The sequence below is a fragment of the Ranitomeya imitator genome, chromosome 5, assembly GCF_032444005.1.
Source record: "Ranitomeya imitator isolate aRanImi1 chromosome 5, aRanImi1.pri, whole genome shotgun sequence".
Lineage (NCBI taxonomy): Eukaryota > Metazoa > Chordata > Amphibia > Anura > Dendrobatidae > Ranitomeya > Ranitomeya imitator.
In genome coordinates, this window is record NC_091286.1 from 260,908,469 (window position 1) to 260,929,910 (window position 21,442).

The 21,442-nt window shown below is 41.7% G+C and overlaps 1 protein-coding gene across 1 annotated transcript in view; it reads right to left on the reverse strand.

Moving 5' to 3' along the window:
• NKAIN2 (sodium/potassium transporting ATPase interacting 2) overlaps nt 1-21,442 on the reverse strand; it is a 1,573,379-nt gene that overhangs the window by 1,519,734 nt on the left and 32,203 nt on the right. The gene's annotated exons all lie outside the window — the stretch shown is intronic.

A 21,442-nucleotide genomic window follows, 5' to 3' on the forward strand; every position in this document is an offset into this window, starting at 1 on the left:
TATAACAAGATAATACAAACATGGGTAACGAAAAATACCAAACATACAAATATACACACATATACAGTATAACAGAGGTATGCACTGAGGAGTGGAGGATGGAGTTAAACTAAGGATGGAGAAGAAATAGAATTATCACACACTCAAAACCTAGCATTAAGGTACCGTCACACTTAGCGACGCTGCAGCGATACCGACAACGATCCAGATCGCTGCAGCGTCGCTGTTTGGTCGCTGGAGAGCTGTCACACAGACCGCTCTCCAGCGACCAACGATGCCGGTAACCAGGGTAAACATCGGGTAACTAAGCGCAGGGCCGCGCTTAGTAACCCGATGTTTACCCTGGTTACCATCCTAAAAGTAAAAAAAAACAAACAGTACATACTTACCTACAGCCGTCTGTCCTCCAGCGCTGTGCTCTGCACTCCTCCTGTACTGTCTGTGTGAGCACAGCGGCCGGAAAGCAGAGCGGTGACATCACCGCTCTGCTTTCCGGCTGACCGACGCTCACAGCCAGTACAGGAGGAGTGCAGAGGACAGATGGCTGTAGGTAAGTATGTAGTGTTTGTTTTTTTTTACTTTTAGGATGGTAACCAGGGTAAACATCGGGTTACTAAGCGCGGCCCTGCGCTTAGTTACCCGATGTTTACCCTGGTTACCAGTGAAGACATCGCTGAATCGGTGTCACACACGCCGATTCAGCGATGTCTACGGGGAGTCCAGCGACCAAATAAAGTTCTGGACTTTCTTCCCCGACCAGCGACAGCACAGCAGGGTCCTGATCGCTGCTGCCTGTCACACTGGACGATATCGCTAGCGAGGACGCTGCAACGTCACGGATCGCTAGCGATATCGTCTAGTGTGACGGTACCTTTAGTGACAGATAAATCCACCAACCACCTACTCAAATTGCCAACAATAACCTCCAGTCATGTGGCAAAAGAACTCTGACAATGAGTGCTAGCCAGGACCCAGATTATATAGGAGATGGGAGTGGCTAACAGTGCATATCTGAGAGCCTTAGTTCCAGGAGCTCTCAACAGAGCAGATGAACCTGTGCACTACCCAAAGAAATTGACACCATTTAATACGAAGGTGAAGTGCTTACATTCAGTGCAGGAGTAGGAGAAATCAGAAGCTGCTGTCTTTTGGCTCCTCTCTGTCGCTGTAAACCCATGACAGTTGTGCCCTATCTCACATGTCACCACCTGATGAACTTGAAGTGACTAGTAAATGTTTGCCTGTTGTAACGGACTTAGTATTCCCTGAGTTGCATGCGGCAACTCTAGAGGACAGATGCCTGAAATCAGTGGAAGCCTGCGGTCTACAAATGAGTGTGATGCACCCCACACTCTACAATCCACTGTGGCTGGGACACTGCATGTCTGTAAAATGTCAGAGCATAGCCGGACAGCAGCTCAGTCACGACTACCCCACTGCAGAACTTTACACATGCGCTTTAATTACTTAAGTACAACGTGTAGGGTCTGAGTGTGTTAAATGTAGCTTATACATTAAGAAGCTAGTAGTTAACAACAGGAAGTTAGCGTCTAAATAAGTCCAGGCGGCCAGTATGAAAATTATAACACTTATATTTCTTATTTTTAATACAAATTGTAATATGGAAACAAAAATCATTGCCAAAAAGTCAGTTAACACAAAAAATCTGATGTAAACTATAAGTCATTTTATGAAGATAGCTTCTTTTTAAATACACAATACACATGAAAACTGACTAAGCTGGCCAGCTAAGTAGCAGAATTTTTTAGCATTAAATTAGTTACTTACTATTTCAACTTATTAGTGCTATGCATAATTATAAAGCTCAATTAAAACTTAAACACATGTGAACAACTGCAGAGCAACAAAGGGAGCTCCCTCACATCTTACAGTTGTCTGGAGTCAAGCACGATTGAATATTAATGGACATCCAGTGATTTTATTGAACATTATTTAGAGGAACACCAGGCTGTAAGAATAATGAGAAGTGGGAGCTCATACCGGATAATTTTCTTAAAGTAGTAAATTAATGAAAGTGATTACATTATGATAGCCAAAACAGAAAGTCAACTATGGCATTGGTGGATCTGGCCACCCATGTACTACATTTTTTCCCATTAATTTGAATGTCTTGCATGTATTTCAGAATGCTGTACAATTATGGCTCATACCTAATAGATGTTGAAATTAGAAATGGCAAAAGACAGAAAAGGTCTCCTATTTAATAGCTTACATTTTATCTTACTGTCTAGTTATATAATTAATGTGCCATACAGACTTTTTTATTTCAGTAAGTTGATATAGTTGATTGCTCTTTTCCGAAAACGTATTATTCTTCTTTGTTATCAAACCTTATGGTCATGTTAAGTTTATTTTTCTTTGTATGTACTTTATTGGATCAATCAAATAAACATTAGAAAAATATATATAAAAAATCATTTTAAATCACTTTCCTTTATTTCCTATTTTTCTCACTCCTTGACACATTCCCATCTCTTTCCTTGTTAGGTTAGCTACAATCACTATAGAACCAAAAATAATCTGACCATTATACAGTGACGTGTAAAAGTTTGGGCATCCTTGGTGAAAATTACTGTTATTGTGAACAGTTAAGCACCTTGAAGATGAAATGATTTCTAAAAGGCTTAAGCGTTAAAATATGACACATTTCCTTTATATTTTAGGCAAAATATATATATATATTTTCATCTTTTATATTTTAAAAATTACAGAAAAGGAATATAATGTGCCCCAAAAGTTTGAGCACCTTTGGAGGTTTTTGTGCTTAGATAAATTTGACCAAGGTTTTGGAACTTAATTAGCCTGTGAAGTTATGATTTGTTTACTATCATCGTTAGGAAAGGCCAAGTGATGCAAATTTCCCAGCTTCATAAAAACCCAGTCTCCTCTGACCTTGTGAAAAAAAAAACAGCAGTCATGGGTTCTTCTAAGCAGCTGCCTAGCACTCTGAAAATGAAAATGATGGAGGTCCAGAAAGTAGGAGAAGGATAAAAGATAGCAAAGTGTTTTCAAGTTTCCATTTCCCCAGTTAGAAATGTAATTAAGAAATTGCAGCTAATAGGAAGAGTGGAGGTCAAGCTGCTCATAGGATTGCTACAAAGGGAAATCTGAAACCCTGAACCCTCGCTTGATTACAAAAGATCTTCAGAAAGATTTAGCAGACTATGAAGTTGTGGTACATTTTTCTACTGTTACAATAGAACTCGTTGGCCACAATGATCAAAGATATGTGTGGAGCAAAAAGGGCACCTAAATTCATTAAAAGAATATCTTGCCAATCATTAAGAATGGGGAGTGGATCAATCATGTTGTGCAGTTGTGTTGCAGTCAATGACACGGGGAACATTTCCTGGATAGAGGGAAGAATGGTTTCAATTAAATTTTAACAAATTCTTGATGAAAACATAACAACATCTGTAAAAAATCTGAAGCTGAAAAGAGTATGGCTTCTACAAATGGATAATAATCCTGAACACACATCAAATTCCACAATAGACTATCTCATAAAGGCACAGAATGAAGGTTTTACAATGGCCCTCACAGTCCCCTGACCTAAATATTGCTATATTTTGACAAATAAACGCAAGTCATATCAAACAAATTTTACTACTATCATGAAGTACAGTATGTCACAAAAAAGTCTCAGAATCAGTGGGATACATTGAGGTGTTCCAGAGTTATTACCACATAAAGTGACACTGGTCAGAATTTGGCCTTTTCATTTAGGTTAAAATTAGCTTGTCACTAAGAGGTTAATACTAGATGTGCGATGAGTTATTTATACTTGATAGTGCACATTGACTGCCATTGTTCTCGGAAAAGAAAGTCCTGCTTACATAGGATGTTGCACCACTGAGATCGATAAACTGTTATGGTGCTTGCTTTGCTCGTTCATCGGAAGATCAGCAGCATACTCATATTTCAAGATAACTATGAAACCATTGTTTTTAACAATGCTTGCTCACAATTATTTTGCAGTGTTCATACCCCTTTACATTCAGGGTTTACTCATCTTAATCTCTTTTGTTATCTTTCTTTCACTTCAACTTTCATTTGGTTGGATCCTAGATTCCTCTTCCAATTATCTATGTAACTTTCGAGCGCCTTCTAGCTTTGTATTGGGCTGTACATTTGTTATCATCTTATATCTTGATGTATTTTGGTCCTAGTTCTTTCAAATAATAACCGCTTAAATTAATTTGGTGAATATTGTAATACAACTGACAAAGTATGCAAGACAATGCGCTCATTGTTTTTGTTTAGCAGTTTTCGATTCAAATCTTGCAGATATCCAACACTTGTCATAGGCTTTCCCCAAAGTGTAGGGTATTGTCAGGTCTTATCCTAATTTCAGATCTAGAATATTTTCTTTACTATCCCAGTCAGGCTTCCAAGCCAAATTGTAACATTCCTGTCTTTATCTCTGAAACTTCAACATTAATATTCTTGTTTTGCTGCCTCATTAAAATCTTTTAAAGGATCTGTTGATCCCTCTAAAATCTTCTGGTTGTACCAAGAATGAAAGTGACTGAAGCAGGTATACAGTCTAGGTAGACTTACCATCTTCAATAGATAGCTTCTTCCAGAGATCAAGACAGGAAAGTCAGTTAGTCAGTTTCTGATTAATTCTGTTTATAACTGTGCTAAAATTTAGTTGATATGTGTTCTTCCAGCACCAACCGTCAGACAAAGATTGCTAAATTTTTGTGTTTTTTGCCTACTTATATTTCAAAAACCTGACCGGCACATCCAAACATAGTGTGAACAGGTGCTGAACCTAGAGTCGCCAACTTGTATATAGTTAAGTAAATAAGGCAGCACACTGCAGCGCTAGAACATGCAAACTTGAAACACATGTACCCGTTCAGATGGAGACGTTTATTCTCAGTGAGGTAAGGCAAGTGTAGGACCTGGTGTAAGAGAGATGCTGTAAAGGGACTACCAGGTACACATAAAATTGGCCATTTTTATGCGCTAAACGCTCTCATTTTTCATATTTCTAGTGCAGTAATGCAGTTCAAATTTCGTGTTTCAAGTTTGCATGTTCTAGCGCTGCAGTGTGCTGCCTTATTTACTTAACTATATACGAGTTGGGGACTCTAGGTTCAGCACCTGTTCACACTTAGTCCATGTTTGGATGTGCCGGTCAGGTTTTTGAAATGTATTCTTTAGCCTTCTGATCGTGCACTCCGCCTCCTAGCCACAGGTGTTTTAATTACAGCAGGTCCAATACCCCTTCACAGAGAGAGAGAATTTTAGTCTAGGAAGAGGTTTCACATGTACCCATTCAGATGGAGACGTTTATTCTCAGTGAGGTAAGGCAAGTGTAGGACCTGGTATAAGAGAGATGCCGTAAAGGGGTTACCAGGTACACATAAAATTGGCCATTTTTTTGCGCTAAACGCTCTAATTTTTCATATTTCTAGTGCAGTAATGCAGTAAAAATTTCGTGTTTCAAGTTTGCATGTTCTAGCGCTGCAGTGTGCTGCCTTATTTACTTAACTTTTGCCTACTTATAGTGTCAAGGAAAAAAAAATCACATTTAGGCTGTGTGCACACGTAGCAGATTTTTTGCGGTTTTTCGCTATAAAAACGCTATAAAACCACGAAAAAAACCCGCTCACATTAAGCATCCTATTTAATAGAATGCAATCCGCATTTTTTGTGCACATGCTGCATTTTTTTCCTGAGCGGAATCGCATTCCAGAAAAAAAATGCAGCATGTTCATTAAATTTGCAGAATCGCGGGGATTCCGCACACCTAGGAATGCATTGATCTGCTTACTTCCCGCTTGGGGCTATGCCCACCATGCGGGAAGTAAGCAGATCATGTGTGGTTGGTGCCCAGGGTGGAGGAGAGGAGACTTTCCTCCACGAACTGGGCACCATATAATTGGTAAAAAAAAAAAGAATTAAATCGTGATATACTCACCTTCTGATGGCCCCGGAGTCCTCCCGCCTCTCAGCGGCGCACGCGGCCGCTTCTGTTCCTATAGATAATGTGTGTGAAGGACCTGCGATGACGTCGCGGTCACTTGACCGCGACGTCATCGAAGGTCCTGCACACACACCATCTATAGGAACGGAAGCCGCTGAGGAGATCGGGACGTCAGAAGGTGAGTATAACCATTTTTTAATTATTTTTAACATTCTAACTTTTACTATTGATGCAGCATAGGCTGCATCAATAGTAAAAAGTTGGTCACACTTGTCAAACACTATGTTTGACAAGTGTGACCAACCTGTCAATCAGTTTTCCAAGCAATGCTACAGATCGCTTGGAAAACGCTAGCATTCTGCAAGCTAATTATGCTTGTAAAACGCTAGTGTTTAGCGGGAATATGCATGCCAATTCCGCATGCGATATACCCGCGGCAGGAGGCGCAGAAGTGTCGCAGAAATTTCCGTGGCAATTCTACAACATGTACACTTAGCCTTACTGCCTTACTGATATTTATCTTAAATCCTAAGAAGAATCAAGACTCGGTATTGTCTAATTATAATACAATATTGTTTGCAAATCAGTTATTTTTCATAGTCACTTCACCAATCTATATACCTTTTCTATTATTAACCTTCATAAGATGTCTAGCCAATGGCTCCATGGCTAGATTAAGCAATGGAAAAATTGGTGTGTGGGAGCACCATGGATTAGTTTATAAACCTTTCATTTTCCACAAATACATGTGCTGTTGTCTCTACACTATCTGATCTTATGCTGTCTCTCCTTTAATGTCTTTTCATTACTCAAACATCTTATTGATTTAGCTTTTATCTGAAATGACAATTACAGTAGATAACACCACAGTAAAGCTACCATGCTCTTTAAATAACCTTGGAGCTATTAAAATGAAGTCCTCCTGTATGTACTTGATATCAGCAAGATCATGTTGACCTAACCATGGGCAGCAATATTTGGGAACAAGTACTGCTCTTCTATTTACCCCTTTGTGATAACCAATATGTCTTTTTACTGATCTGCAATATAAGAGACTAGCATTCCCGGATGGGTGACAATCCTGTAGCTGTCAACTGTACACTATAGCTGACAATTTGCTGCATCAACACAATCAGTGTTGGCACCGACTATGGTCGTTTAACCCCTAAAATGCTTCTGTCAATAGTGACTACGGCATCTAGATGGTTAACAGAGTGTGGGGGCTTCCGCTTCAACCCCATTGAAACTCTGAGATATTGAGTGTATGGTCCTGATGTATGGCATGGCAGTTTACAGCCAAATAATGGTCTTAAAGTCTGCCGGGTACAGTGGCCTGTTCAGATGTTTTCAAAAATTTAGGTGGTAAAAACAAACTTTTTAATTCATGTTGTGCCACTTTGCAGTAATTCCTGAAAAGCACCTGAAGGGTTAATGAACTACCTGAAAGCAATTTTGAATACGTGAAGGGGTGTGGTTTTTAAAATGGTATCACTTTTGGGGATTTGCAATATATAGAACCTCCAAAGTCACTTCAAAATTGAACAAAAAAAAATAAGTTTTGTAAATTTCTTAAAAAAAATGAAAACTTACTGCTACATTTTTAAACCTTCGAAAACTTGAACGAAATAAAACAACATTTTACAAATGGTGCTGATTTAAAGTATACAAGAGGGAAATGTTATATATCAATTTTTTGTGTGGCATGACTATCTGAATTAATGGGATAATCATTAAAAGTTTGAAAGTTGTATTTTTTAACATTTTTTGCAAATTTCTGATATGTTTTTAGAAATAAACGCAAAACATATCGACCTCAATTTACCATTATCATAAAGTATGATGTATCACGAAAAAACAATCTCTAAATCACTGGGATTTGTTGAAGTTTTCCAGAGTTATTACCACATAAAGTGACACTGGTCAGAGAAAAAAAAAAGTCTCAGTCGCTAAGGGGTTAAACTATACTGCACTGTGGTATTTTGGAGTTACGGAGAAATGAAGTGGTTTTAACACTGACTCATGGCCCAGGAGAATTCTACTGGGTGTACTTTTATTTTTATTTTTAAAGGCCTTCATTTTTAGGTTAGGAAATAGGGGGGTGATTATATTTTGAAATTGTATTTTAATTATTCACGTTTTTTAAGGCCCCTTTGGGGACTTGAACCTGCAATCATTACATCACTTGTTGGGAAAAATGATGTTTTAAAAAAGTTTTTTTTACATTATGTACATTTTTGTAAAGAATATCAATATAATTATTTGAAGTTAAATTATATACAACAAGCTGTTAATAATAATCTTTATTTTATTTATTAATAAAATAAAGATTATTAAATTGTTAAATTATATACAACAAGCTGTTTCCTATAGAGATGGCACAGTATGCTGAATTGCTCAAGTGTGTATTTTTTCATCTACCCCAATAGAATTGAACAGATAAATCGTACACATACAGTGGGGCAAAAAAGTATTTAGTCAGTCAGCAATAGTGCAAGTTCCACCACTTAAAAAGATGAGAGGCGTCTGTAATTTACATCATAGGTAGACCTCAACTATGGGAGACAAACTGAGAAAAAAAAATCCAGAAAATCACATTGTCTGTTTTTTTAACATTTTATTTGCATATTATGGTGGAAAATAAGTATTTGGTCAGAAACAAAATTTCATCTCAATACTTTGTAATATATCCTTTGTTGGCAATGACAGAGGTCAAACTTTTTCTGTAAGTCTTCACAAGGTTGCCACACACTGTTGTTGGTATGTTGGCCCATTCCTCCATGCAGATCTCCTCTAGAGCAGCGATGTTTTTGGCTTTTCGCTTGGCAACACGGACTTTCAACTCCCTCCAAAGGTTTTCTATAGGGTTGAGATCTGGAGACTGGCTAGGCCACTCCAGGACCTTGAAATGCTTCTTACGAAGCCACTCCTTCATTGCCCTGGCGGTGTGCTTTGGATCATTGTCATGTTGAAAGACCCAGCCACGTTTCATCTTCAATGCCCTTGCTGATGGAAGGAGGTTTGCACTCAAAATCTCACGATACATGGCCCCATTCATTCTTTCATGTACCCGGATCAGTCGTCCTGGCCCCTTTGCAGAGGAACAGCCCCAAAGCATGATGTTTCCACCACCATGCTTTACAGTAGGTATGGTGTTTGATGGATGCAACTCAGTATTCTTTTTCCTCCAAACACGACAAGTTGTGTTTCTACCAAACACTTCCAGTTTGGTTTCATCAGACCATAGGACATTCTCCCAAAACTCCTCTGGATCATCCAAATGCTCTCTAGCAAACTTCAGACAGGCCCGGACATGTACTGGCTTAAGCAGTGGGACACGTCTGGCACTGCAGGATCTGAGTCCATGGTGGCATAGTGTGTTACTTATGGTAGGCCTTGTTACATTGGTCCCAGGTCTCTGCAGTTCATTCACTAGGTCCCCCCGCGTGGTTCTGGGATTTTTGCTCACCGTTCTTGTGATCATTCTGACCCCACGGGGTGGGATTTTGCGTGGAGCCCCAGATCGAGGGAGATTATCAGTGGTCTTGTATGTCTTCCATTTTCTAATTATTGCTCCCACTGTTGATTTCTTCACTCCAAGCTGGTTGGCTATTGCACATTCAGTCTTCCCAGCCTGGTGCAGGGCTACAATTTTGTTTCTGGTGTCCTTTGACAGCTCTTTGGTCTTCACCATAGTGGAGTTTGGAGTCAGACTGTTTGAGGGTGTGCACAGGTGTCTTTTTATACTGATAACAAGTTTAAACAGGTGCCATTACTACAGGTAATGAGTGCAGGAAAGAGGAGACTCTTAAAGAAGAAGTTACAGGTCTGTGAGAGCCAGAAATCTTGATTGTTTGTTTCTGACCAAATACTTATTTTCCACCATAATATGCAAAAAAAATGATAAAAAAACAGACAATGTGATTTTCTGGATTTTTTTTTCTCAGTTTGTCTCCCATAGTTGAGGTCTACCTATGATGTAAATTACAGACGCCTCTCATCTTTTTAAGTGGTGGAACTTGCACTATTGCTGACTGACTAAATACTTTTTTGCCCCACTGTATGTCCCTATACTTGGACCAATTTAGCTTTATCTAGACAGTTGACAGTCGAGAATATCTGTTTACACCCTGCTGACAGCTACAGCTCTTGTTGCGTTCCCGTGCAGTTGGAGGGCACGTCAAAACAACACATCCGCATACATCTGCATGTGCTGTGTACCCAATGTTAAAAATAGGTACGCAGGACGCATGCAGAAGTATGCGGAAGTAGGTGGGACATAGCGGAGGACGTACGCAGCCCTCCGAAAAGCCCCTAAACGCTCATGTGAACTTAGCCTAACTGAGATTTCCTGGTCTAAGCAGATTTGTGAGATAATTATTTGGGGGATCAACCATAACACAATGGCCCCGACTCATCAAACAGTTTTCATCACTATTCTGGCGACAAACTATTTGAAATTTAGCACCTATTTTTATTTTTGCAACAGTACCCAACCTGCTCTGACAACTTTTTGGGAAGATAACCATGGTAATAAACCTTGTTTATTTTCTCTGGTAAGTCTGTCTATGTGTGAAAGCTAGCGTCCCTCCCCAAAGCTGCATGATCTTGTTCAAGCTTATTACAATGCATTTACATTTTACAACATCAATACAGGGATGTGTGCATTGCCCAGACATTTATAGTTTAGAGCAGGGATCCCTAACCTGTAGCTCGGGAGCCACATGTGTCTCATGGTCCCATGAATTGTGGCTCGCGGCTGTCTGCCATCTTGATGCATTAGCTGCAGGTCTAGCAAACAGGTATGAGGAGAAAATATAAAAATGATGAATTTTGTGCATAGCCCTGCACAGAAGAGCAGATCTGATGCACATACGAGGGGCGATCCAAAAGAAATGATAATCGGTTATTTCTATTGCACACAGAAATTAAAATAAAATGTTTTCTTCTCTCTTAGGTACCCACTAGTCCAGGAAAAAAAAAATCACTTAAATAGACCATGATTCCCGGGAGCTACATTCATTTGAATATGAACTGCTGAGGAGTGAACATCAAAATGGAAAAAAACGAGCTCAGAGCTGTCATCAAATACCTCTGCTTGAAAAACATGACTACCAAAGACATACACAGTGACTTGGTGGAAACATTGGGGGACTCTTCTCCTCCATATTCCACAGTTGCATGCTGGGCCAAGGAATTTAAGCTGGGAAGAACATCGACGGAAGATGAACATCGTGAAGGACGCCCATCCACGTCCCTCAATGAAGAAAACGTGAAAAAAGTTGAAGAAGTTGTATTGGCAGATCGAATAGTGACTATCAGGCATGTAGCTGAGGTCACAGGGATCTCATATGGCAGTATTCAACGAATCCTTGCAAAAGAATTGAATATGAGAAAGGTCTCCGCGCGTTGGGTGTCAAAAATGTTAACCGACAAGCAAAAGAAGAAACGAGTTGACATTTCAATAGCAAATCTCGAAAAGTTCCAAGCAGACAAGGAAAATTTTTTGTCACGTTTTTTGACCATGGACAAGACCTGGATCCACCACTTTGATCCCGAAACTAAACAACAATCGATGACGTGGAAACGAGCCGACGAACCGACGCTGAAAAAATTCAAAGTGTCAAGCTCAGCAGGGAAGGTTATGGCGTCCGTTTTTTGGGACGCTGATGGAATTATTATGGTTGACTATTTGGAGAAGGGAGCCACTATTACGGGCTCCTACTACGCAGAACAAATAAGAAGATTGTGGGAGGCTATCAAGGAGAAAAGGCACGGCAAACTGCGGGCTGGAGTTCTGTTTCACCAAGATAACGCGCCGGCTCACAAAGCTGCAGTTGCCATGGCTACCATTCAAGAAGCGGGCTTTGAACGGGTGGAACACCCCCCCTATTGGCCAGATCTAGCCCCCAGTGACTTCTTTCTCTTTCCTCGGCTCAAGGAACACCTCCGGGGCAAGAAATTTGATGACAATAGCGACGTGATAACCGCTGTTGGGGATTTTTTTGAGGGTCAAGATCAAGAATTTTTTCTAAGGGAATTCTAAGTTTAGAAAAGAGATGGACTAAATGTATAGACTTGTTAGGAGACTATGTAAAAAAAAAATTGACTATATTCATTGTGTTTAGTATTGATTATCATTACTTTTGGATCGCCCCTCGTATACTGGTCTTAGGGGTTAGGGATGTTTTAAGCATGGTACGCTGGGGACAGTATGATGCTACTTGTCTGAGAAGGTGCCGGAAGCTGGATGTGACAGTGTGCTGAGAGTGCTGAATGGAAGAATACTGAATTCTGGAGTATTGTGGGGACCACTGGATCTTGTTATACTGCTTTGGGGTGAATTCTGTGGAAAAATTTAGGTTATCATTATATCCGTAATGGGGGCTCTGGTTGCCACTACTGTGAGGGGGAGGGAGCTAGATGCGGCTCGCGACGCCCTCTCAGAGATGAATGTGACTCTCTAGGTCAGAAAGGTGGGGGGACCACTGGTTTAGAGGCAGGCTAGAAGTAGCTAAAGGGGTATTAACTAGTAGTGATGAGCGATTATGCTTGTTACTCGAGTTTCTCCGAGCATACTCAGGTGGTCTCCGAGTATTTCGGAGTGCTTGGATATTTAGTTTATGTTGACGCAACTACATGATTTGCAGCTGCTATACAGCTTGAATACATGTTGGTATTCCTTAACTAGCAGTCCATCCCTGCATGTGTTCAAGCTGTCTAGCAGCCGCAAATCATGCAGCTACGTCGACATAAACTAAATCTCTGAGCTCGCAGAAATACTTGGAGACCACCCGATCATGCTCGGAGAAACTCGAATAACGAGCATACTCGCTCATTACTATTCACTAGTTATTAAATTGCTTTGGTTAGCTAGACAGAATGAAAATTAGTACTTTTGCAATTGACTTGCATTTTCTATTTACTAATGTTCTCTTGCTGTGAGAACTTTTATCTTACATAGTATACAGTTAGTTTCCAAGGTCATTTAGTAGAGTGTGTGCTGCAGTTACATTTCAGAGGATGAGAAATTGTCTAGCAAATTCTAGTCATCTCTCTAGTCTACTGTTTTCTACACAACAGATAGCTGCTCACCACCCTCTTTGATTCTTCTCTGCAGCTACTCTTATCAGTCCTGGGTAATCACAGCATCATGGGTCTAAATAGCCCAAACTGTGTTCTTGTTCAAATGTTCTGTTATCTCTACATGCAAATATTGCCAAGAGCAAGCAACACTACTCTGTCCTCCCTCTCCTGGACCTGTCTTCTGCCTTTGACACTGTAGACCATTCCTTCTTGTTACAGATTATCTCATCTCTTGGCATCACAGATTTGGCCTTATGCTGGATCTCATCATATCTAACAGACCGGACATTCAGTGTCTCCGTCTCCCATACCACCTCCTCACCTCGCCCCCTGTCTGTAGGTGTTCCCCAAGGTTCAGTTCTAGGACCCCTACTTTTCTCCATCTACACCTTCGGCCTGGGACAGCTCATAGAATCCTATGGTTTGCAGTATCATCTCTACGCCGATGACACACAGATCTACCTATCTGGACCTGACATCACTTCTTTACTGACCAAAATCCCACAATGTCTGTCCGCTATTTCAGCTTTTTTTTTCTGCTCGCTTTCTAAAACTGAACATGGACAAAACAATTCATCATTTTTCCCCATCTCACTCTACCCCTCTACCAGACCTATCCAGCAATGTCAATGGCTGCTCACTTTCCTCAGTCCCGCATGCTTGATGCTTCGGGGTGATTCTCGACTCTGCCTTCTTTCAAGCTACATATCCAAGCCCTTGCCTTTTCCTGCTGATTCCAACTCAAAAACATTTCCCAGATCCATACGTTCCTTGACCAAGAAACTGCAAAACACTCGTGCACGCCCTCATCTCCCGCCTTGACTATTGCAACATCCTACTTTCTGGACTCCCCTCTAGCACTCTTGCACCACTTCAATCTATCCTAAACTCTGCTGCCCGACTAATTCACCTTTCTCTATGTTACTTCCCAGCCTCTAGTCTCTGCCAAGCCCTTTACTGGCTTCCTATTGTCCAGAGGCTCCAGTTCAAAACCCTTACTATGACATACAAAGCCATCCACAACCTGTCCCCTCCATACATCTATGACATGGTCTCTCGGTACTTACCTACATGCAACCTTCAATCCTCTCAAGATCTCCTTCTCTGCTCCCCTCTTAACTCTTCTTCCCAAAACCGCATTCAAGACTTCTCCCATGCTTCCCCCCTACTCTGGAACTCTCTACCCCAACACATCAGACTTTTGCCTACCACAGAAATCTTCAAAAGAAACCTGAAAACCCACCTCTTCTGACAAGCCTACAACCTGCAGTGATCCTCAGTCTACTGAACCACTGCACGGCCAGCTCTACCCTCTCCTAGTGTATCCTCACCCATCCCCTGTAGACTGTGAGCCCTCGAGGGCAGGGTCCGCTCTCCTTCTGTACTTGAGTGTGCCTTGTATTACTCATGTTTATGGTACTTGTCTAAGTATGCTTCTTTTTCACATGTAAAGTGCCACGGAATAAATGGTGCTATAAAAATGAATAATAATAATATTAACTGCAGATCAGCCAAAAAAAGTAGAGAAAAAGTCAAGAGAAAAATATTGTAAAATATATACATCTTTATCTTTATTGTTCAGGGATAGAAGGAATGTGGTGAACATTAGGGTTGAGCGAAACGGGTCGAACATTTTCAAAAGTCGCCGACTTTTGACAAAGTCGGGTTTCATGAAACCCGATCCGACCCCTGTGCGGGGTCGGCCATGCGGTACGCGACTTTCGCGCCAAAGTCGCGTTTCAATGACGCGAAAAGCGCCATTTCTCAGCCAATGAAGGTAAACGCAGAGTGTGGGCAGCGTGATGACATAGGTCCTGGTCCCCACCATCTTAGAGAAGGGCATTGCAGTGATTGGCTTGCTGTCCGCGGCGTCACAGGGGCTATAAAGGGGCGTTCCCGCCGACCGCCATGTTACTGCTGCTGATCTGAGCCTAGGGAGAGGTTGCTGCCGCTTCGTCAGAAGCAGGGATAGCGTTAGGCAGGGTCCATTAACCACCAAACCGCTTGTGCTGTAGCGATTTCCACTGCCCAACACCACCTTCGGTGTGCAGGGACAGTGGAAGCTACATTTTTTTTTTTCCCCTCAGCGCTGTAGCTCATTGGGCTGCCCTAGAAGGCTCCCTGATAGCTGCATTGCTGTGTGTACGCTGCTGTGCAAACCAACTGCTTTTTTCAAAGCACAAATCCTCTTGTTCCTTCCTTTCTGCACAGCTATCTTGTTTGTTTGTCCACACTTTTTATTTAATTTGTGCATCAGTCCACTCCTTATTGCTGCCTGCCATACCTGGCTGAGATTACTGCAGGGAGATAGTAATTGAAGGACAGTTCCTTTTTTTTTTTTTTTTGTGGGAGATTAAGATTGGCATTTCTGCTAGAGTGCCATCCCTGTCTGTGTCATCTCTCACTCAGTGGGCCATAGAAAGCCTATTTATTTTTTTGCTTGATTTGGGTTCTAAAATCTACCTGAAAAAATCACTACATCAATCAGTGGGAGAAAAATATTGGCCTCAGGGCTTGTGTGCCACTCCTTACTCCTGTGTGTGCCATCTCTCAGTGGGCCATAGAAAGCCTATTTATTTTTTTGCTTGATTTGGGTTCCAAAATCTACCTGAAAAAATCAATAAATCAATCAGTGGGAGATTAATATTGGCCTTTGGGCTTGTGTGCCAGTCCTAAGCGTGCCATCTCTCTCTCTCAGATAGTGGGCCATAGAAAGCCTATTTATTATTTTTTTTATTGGGTTTATAAATTTTTCCTGGGAAAAAAAAAAAAAAGTGGGAGATTAATATTGGCCTCTGGGCTTGTGTGCCAGTCCTGAGCGTGCCATCTCTCTCACAAATAGTGGGCCATAGAAAGCCTATTTATTTTTTTGGTTGATTTGGGTTCTAAATTCTACCTGAAAAAATCAATAAATCAATCAGTGGGAGATTAATATTGGCCTTTGGGCTTGTGTGCCAGTCCTAAGCGTGCCATCTCTCTCTCTCAGATAGTGGGCCATAGAAAGCCTATTTATTATTTTTTTTATTGGGTTTATAAATTTTCCCTGGAAAAAAAAAAAAAAGTGGGAGATTAACCCCTTACCGGCATCGGACGTACTATACCGTCCGATGCCGGCTCCCCAGCTTTGATGCAGGGCTCCGCGGTGAGCCTGCACCAAAGCCGGGACATGTGAGCTGTTTTGAACAGCTGACATGTGCCCGTAATAGGCGCGGGCAGAATCGCGATCTGCCCGCACCTATTAACTAGTTAAATGCCGCTGTCAAACGCAGACAGCGGCATTTAACTACCGCTTCCGGCCGGGCGGCCGGAAATGACGTCATCGCCGACCCCCGTCACATGTCCGGGGGTCGGCGATGCATCTCCATTGTAGCCATAGAGGTCCTTGAGACCTCTATGGTTACTGATAGCCCGTCGCTGTGAGCGCCACCCTGTGGTCGGCGCTCACAGCACACGTGCAATTCTGCTACATAGCAGCGATCAGCAGATCGCTGCTATGTAGCAGAGCCGATCGTGCTGTGCCTGCTTCTAGCCTCCCATGGAGGCTATTGAAGCATGGCAAAAGTTAAAAAAAAAAGTTTAAAAAAATGTGAAAAAAATAAAAAAAACATAAAAGTTTAAATCACCCCCCTTTCGCCCCAATCAAAATAAATCAATAAAAAAAATATCAAATCTACGCATATTTGGTATCGCCGCGCTCAGAATTGCCCGATCTATCAAATAAAAAAAAGTATTAACCTGATCGCTAAACAGCGTAGCGGGAAAAAAACTCGAAACGCCAGAATTATGTTTTTTTGGTCGCCGCGACATTGCATTAAAATGCAATAACGGGCGATCAAAAGAACGTATCTGCACCGAAATGCTATCATTAAAAACGTCATCTCGGCACGCAAAAAATAAGCCCTCAACCGACCCCAGATCACGAAAAATGGAGACGCTACGAGTATCGGAAAATGGCGCAATTTTTTTTTTTTTTTTTAGCAAAGTTTGGAATTTTTTTTCACCACTTAGATAAAAAATAACCTAGTCATGTTTGGTGTCTATGAACTCGTAATGACCTGGAGAATCATAATGGCAGGTCATTTTTAGCATTTAGTGAACCTAGCAAAAAAGCCAAACAAAAAACCAATGTGGGATTGCACTTTTTTTGCAATTTCACCGCACTTGGAATTTTTTTCCCGTTTTCTAGTACACGACATGCTAAAACCAATGATGTCGTTCAAAAGTACAACTCGTCCCGCAAAAAATAAGCCCTCACATGGCCAAATTGACGGAAAAATAAAAAAGTTATGGCTCTGGGAAGGAGGGGAGCGAAAAACGAACACGGAAAAACGAAAAATCCCCCGGTCATGAAGGGGTTAATATTGGCCTCTGGACTTGTGTGCCAGTCCTGAGCGTGCCATCTCTCACAAATAGTGGGCCATAGAAAGCCTATTTATTTTTTTGGTTGATTTGGGTTCTAAATTCTACCTGAAAAAATCAATAAATCAATCAGTGGGAGATAAATATTGGCCTCTGGGCTTGTGTGCCACTCCTGACTCCTGTGTGCGTCCTCTCTCACTCAGTGGGCCCTAGAAAGCCTATGTTTTGTTTTATTTGTTTTCTAAATTCTCCCTGAAAAAATCGTTTTATTTTATTTGGTTTCTAAATTATTCCTGAAAAAAATCATTTTTTTTGTATTTTTTTTTTCTAAAGTCTCCCTGAAAAAAAAAAAAAAATCAAATCAGTGGGAGATTAATATTGCCCTTTCTGCTTGTGTGCCAGTCTTGACTCCTGGGTGTGCCATCTCTCTCTCTCCAATTGTGGGCCATAGAAAGCCTATTAATTTTTTTGCTTGATTTGGGTTCCAAAATCTACCTGAAAAAATCACTTAATCAATCAGTGGGAGATAAATATTGGCCTCGGGGCTTGTGTGCCACTCCTGACTCCTGTGTGCGTCCTCTCTCACTCAGTGGGCCCTAGAAAGCCTATTTTTTGTTTTATTTGTTTTCTAAATTCTCCCTGAAAAAATCATTTTATTTTATTTGGTTTCTAAATTATTCCTGAAAAAAATCATTTTTTTTGTATTTTTTTTTTCTAAAGTCTCCCTGAAAAAAAAAAAAAAATCAAATCAGTGGGAGATTAATATTGCCCTTTCTGCTTGTGTGCCAGTCTTGACTCCTGGGTGTGCCATCTCTCTCTCTCCAATTGTGGGCCATAGAAAGCCTATTAATTTTTTTGCTTGATTTGGGTTCCAAAATCTACCTGAAAAAATCAGTAAATCAATCAGTGGGAGATAAATATTGGCCTCTGGGCTTGTGTGCCACTCCTGAATCCTGTGTGCGTCCTCTCTCACTCAGTGGGCCCTACAAAGCCTATTTTTTTTTTATTTGTTTTCTAAATTCTCCCTGAAACAATCATTTTATTTTATTTTGTTTCTAAATTCTTCCTGAAAAATTCATTTTTTTGTATTTTTTTTTCTAAAGTCTCCCTGAAAAAAAAAAAAATCAAATCAGTGGGAGATTAATATTGCCCTTTCTGCTTGTGTGCCAGTCTTGACTCCTGGGTGTGCCATCTCTCTCTCTCCAATTGTGGGCCATAGAAAGCCTATTAATTTTTTTGCTTGATTTGGGTTCCAAAATCTACCTGAAAAAATCACTAAATCAATCAGTGGGAGATAAATATTGGCCTCTGGGCTTGTGTGCCACTCCTGACTCCTGTGTGCATCCTCTCTCACTCACTGGGCCCTAGAAAGGCTATTTTATGTTTTATTTGTTTTCTAAATTCTCCCTGAAAAAATCATTTCATTTTATTTGGTTTATAAATTCTTCCTTAAAAAATCATTTTTTTTTTTTTTCTAAAGTCTCCTTTTAAAAAAAAAAAACACAAATCAGTGGGAGATTAATATTTACATTTGCGCTTCAGTGACAGTCCTGCGTGTGTGGCATCTCTCTCATTTGTTGCCACCAACAACAGAGTGTGTAACATTGTGCCTGATTTTCGTTGTGGTCTCACCCACCTGTAAAGGGGTAGCTAAATCATACTGAAGTTATAGCTCACCGTGTAAGTTGTGTGACTGCAACAAATACCGTTAGTTTGGTAACGTTTTTAAAACAATGAGGAAGTCTGGTGGAAGAGGTCGTGGCCGGGGGCGTTCATTGTCAGCTGGTAATGAGGGTAGTGGTGGAGCATCAGGTGGTCGTGGGAAAAAAAATATTGCACCTAAGTCTGGAGCTGTGGAGCCAGGTTCGTCGTCTGGCTACACAAGGCCTCGAACGCTCCCTTTTCTGGGAGTAGGAAAACCGCTTTTAAAGCCGGAGCAGCAAGAGCAAGTTTTGGCTTATCTTGCTGACTCAGCCTCTAGCTCTTTTGCCTCCTCTCATGAAACTGGTAAAAGTAAAAGCAGCGCGTCTTTAGTGGATGTTCACGGTCAGGGACAAGTCGCTTCCTTGTCCTCTTCAGCAAAAACAACAACAGAGAAGAATGCAGCAGGCGACACAACGGGTTACTCCATGGAGCTCTTTACACATACCATCCCTGGCTTAGAAAGTGAAGCAGTTAACAGTCCATGCCCATTACAAGTTGAATCTGACATGGAGTGCACTGATGCACAGCCACAGCCAGACTACTATGCTGGTCCTTTGACTCAGACCACAACATTGCCCTCGCAGGGTGCTGATCAAGAATCAGACCCTGATGAGACTATGTTGCCCCATCACGAACGCTATACCACCGACCGACAAGGTGACACAGACGAAGTTGCACACGAGCTACAAGAAGAGGCCCCTTTCTTGCCCAAAACGCATGGCAAAGTCAAAACCTGTTGGAGGACAGCGTGGCCATCCGGTTAAAGCTCAGTCTGCAATGCCTGAAAAGGTATCCGATGCTAGAAAGAGTGCAGTCTGGCATTTTTTTAAACAACATCCAATTGATCAGCGCAAAGTCATCTGTCAAAAATGTTCAACTACCTTAAGCAGAGGGCAGAATCTGAAAAGTCTCAATACAAGTTGCATGCATAGACATTTAACCACCATGTATTTGCAAGTTTGGACTAACTACCAAACGTCCCTTAAGGTTGTAGCACCCTCGGCCAATGAAGCTAGTCATCAACGCAACATCCCTTCCGGCAGTGTAGGGCCACCATTTTCTGCACCACCTGCAGTATCTGTGCAGGTTTCTTTGCCAGGCCAAAGAAGTCAGGGTCAGGGAATCACCAGTTTCGTAGTAGGAAACACTGCATCTAGGGCACCGGCGGCAACAATACCATCTCCCACCGTCTCTCAGTCTGCCATGTCCACCGGCACCCCCGCTAGTTCCACGATCTCCAGCTCTCCAGTCCAGCTCACCCTACATGAGACTATGGTTAGAAAAAGGAAGTACTTAGCCTCGCATCCGCGTACACAGGGTTTGAACGCCCACATAGCTAGACTAATCTCGTTAGAGATGATGCCCTACCGGTTAGTTGAAAGCGAAGCTTTCAAAGCCCTGATGGACTACGCTGTACCACGCTACGAGCTACCCAGTCGACACTTTTTTTCCAGAAAAGCCATCCCAGCCCTCAAGATCTCCTTCTCTGCTCCCCTCTTAACTCTTCTTCCCAAAACCGCATTCAAGACTTCTCCCATGCTTCCCCCCTACTCTGGAACTCTCTACCCCAACACATCAGACTTTTGCCTACCACAGAAATCTTCAAAAGAAACCTGAAAACCCACCTCTTCTGACAAGCCTACAACCTGCAGTGATCCTCAGTCTACTGAACCACTGCACGGCCAGCTCTACCCTCTCCTAGTGTATCCTCACCCATCCCCTGTAGACTGTGAGCCCTCGAGGGCAGGGTCCGCTCTCCTTCTGTACTTGAGTGTGCCTTGTATTGCTCATGTTTATGGTACTTGTCTAAGTATGCTTCTTTTTCACATGTAAAGTGCCACGGAATAAATGGTGCTATAAAAATGAATAATAATAATATTAACTGCAGATCAGCCAAAAAAAGTAGAGAAAAAGTCAAGAGAAAAATATTGTAAAATATATACATCTTTATCTTTATTGTTCAGGGATAGAAGGAATGTGGTGAACATTAGGGTTGAGCGAAACGGGTCGAACATTTTCAAAAGTCGCCGACTTTTGACAAAGTCGGGTTTCATGAAACCCGATCCGACCCCTGTGCGGGGTCGGCCATGCGGTACGCGACTTTCGCGCCAAAGTCGCGTTTCAATGACGCGAAAAGCGCCATTTCTCAGCCAATGAAGGTAAACGCAGAGTGTGGGCAGCGTGATGACATAGGTCCTGGTCCCCACCATCTTAGAGAAGGGCATTGCAGTGATTGGCTTGCTGTCTGCGGCATCACAGGGGCTATAAAGGGGCGTTTCCGCCGACCGCCATGTTACTGCTGCTGATCTGAGCCTAGGGAGAGGTTGCTGCCACTTC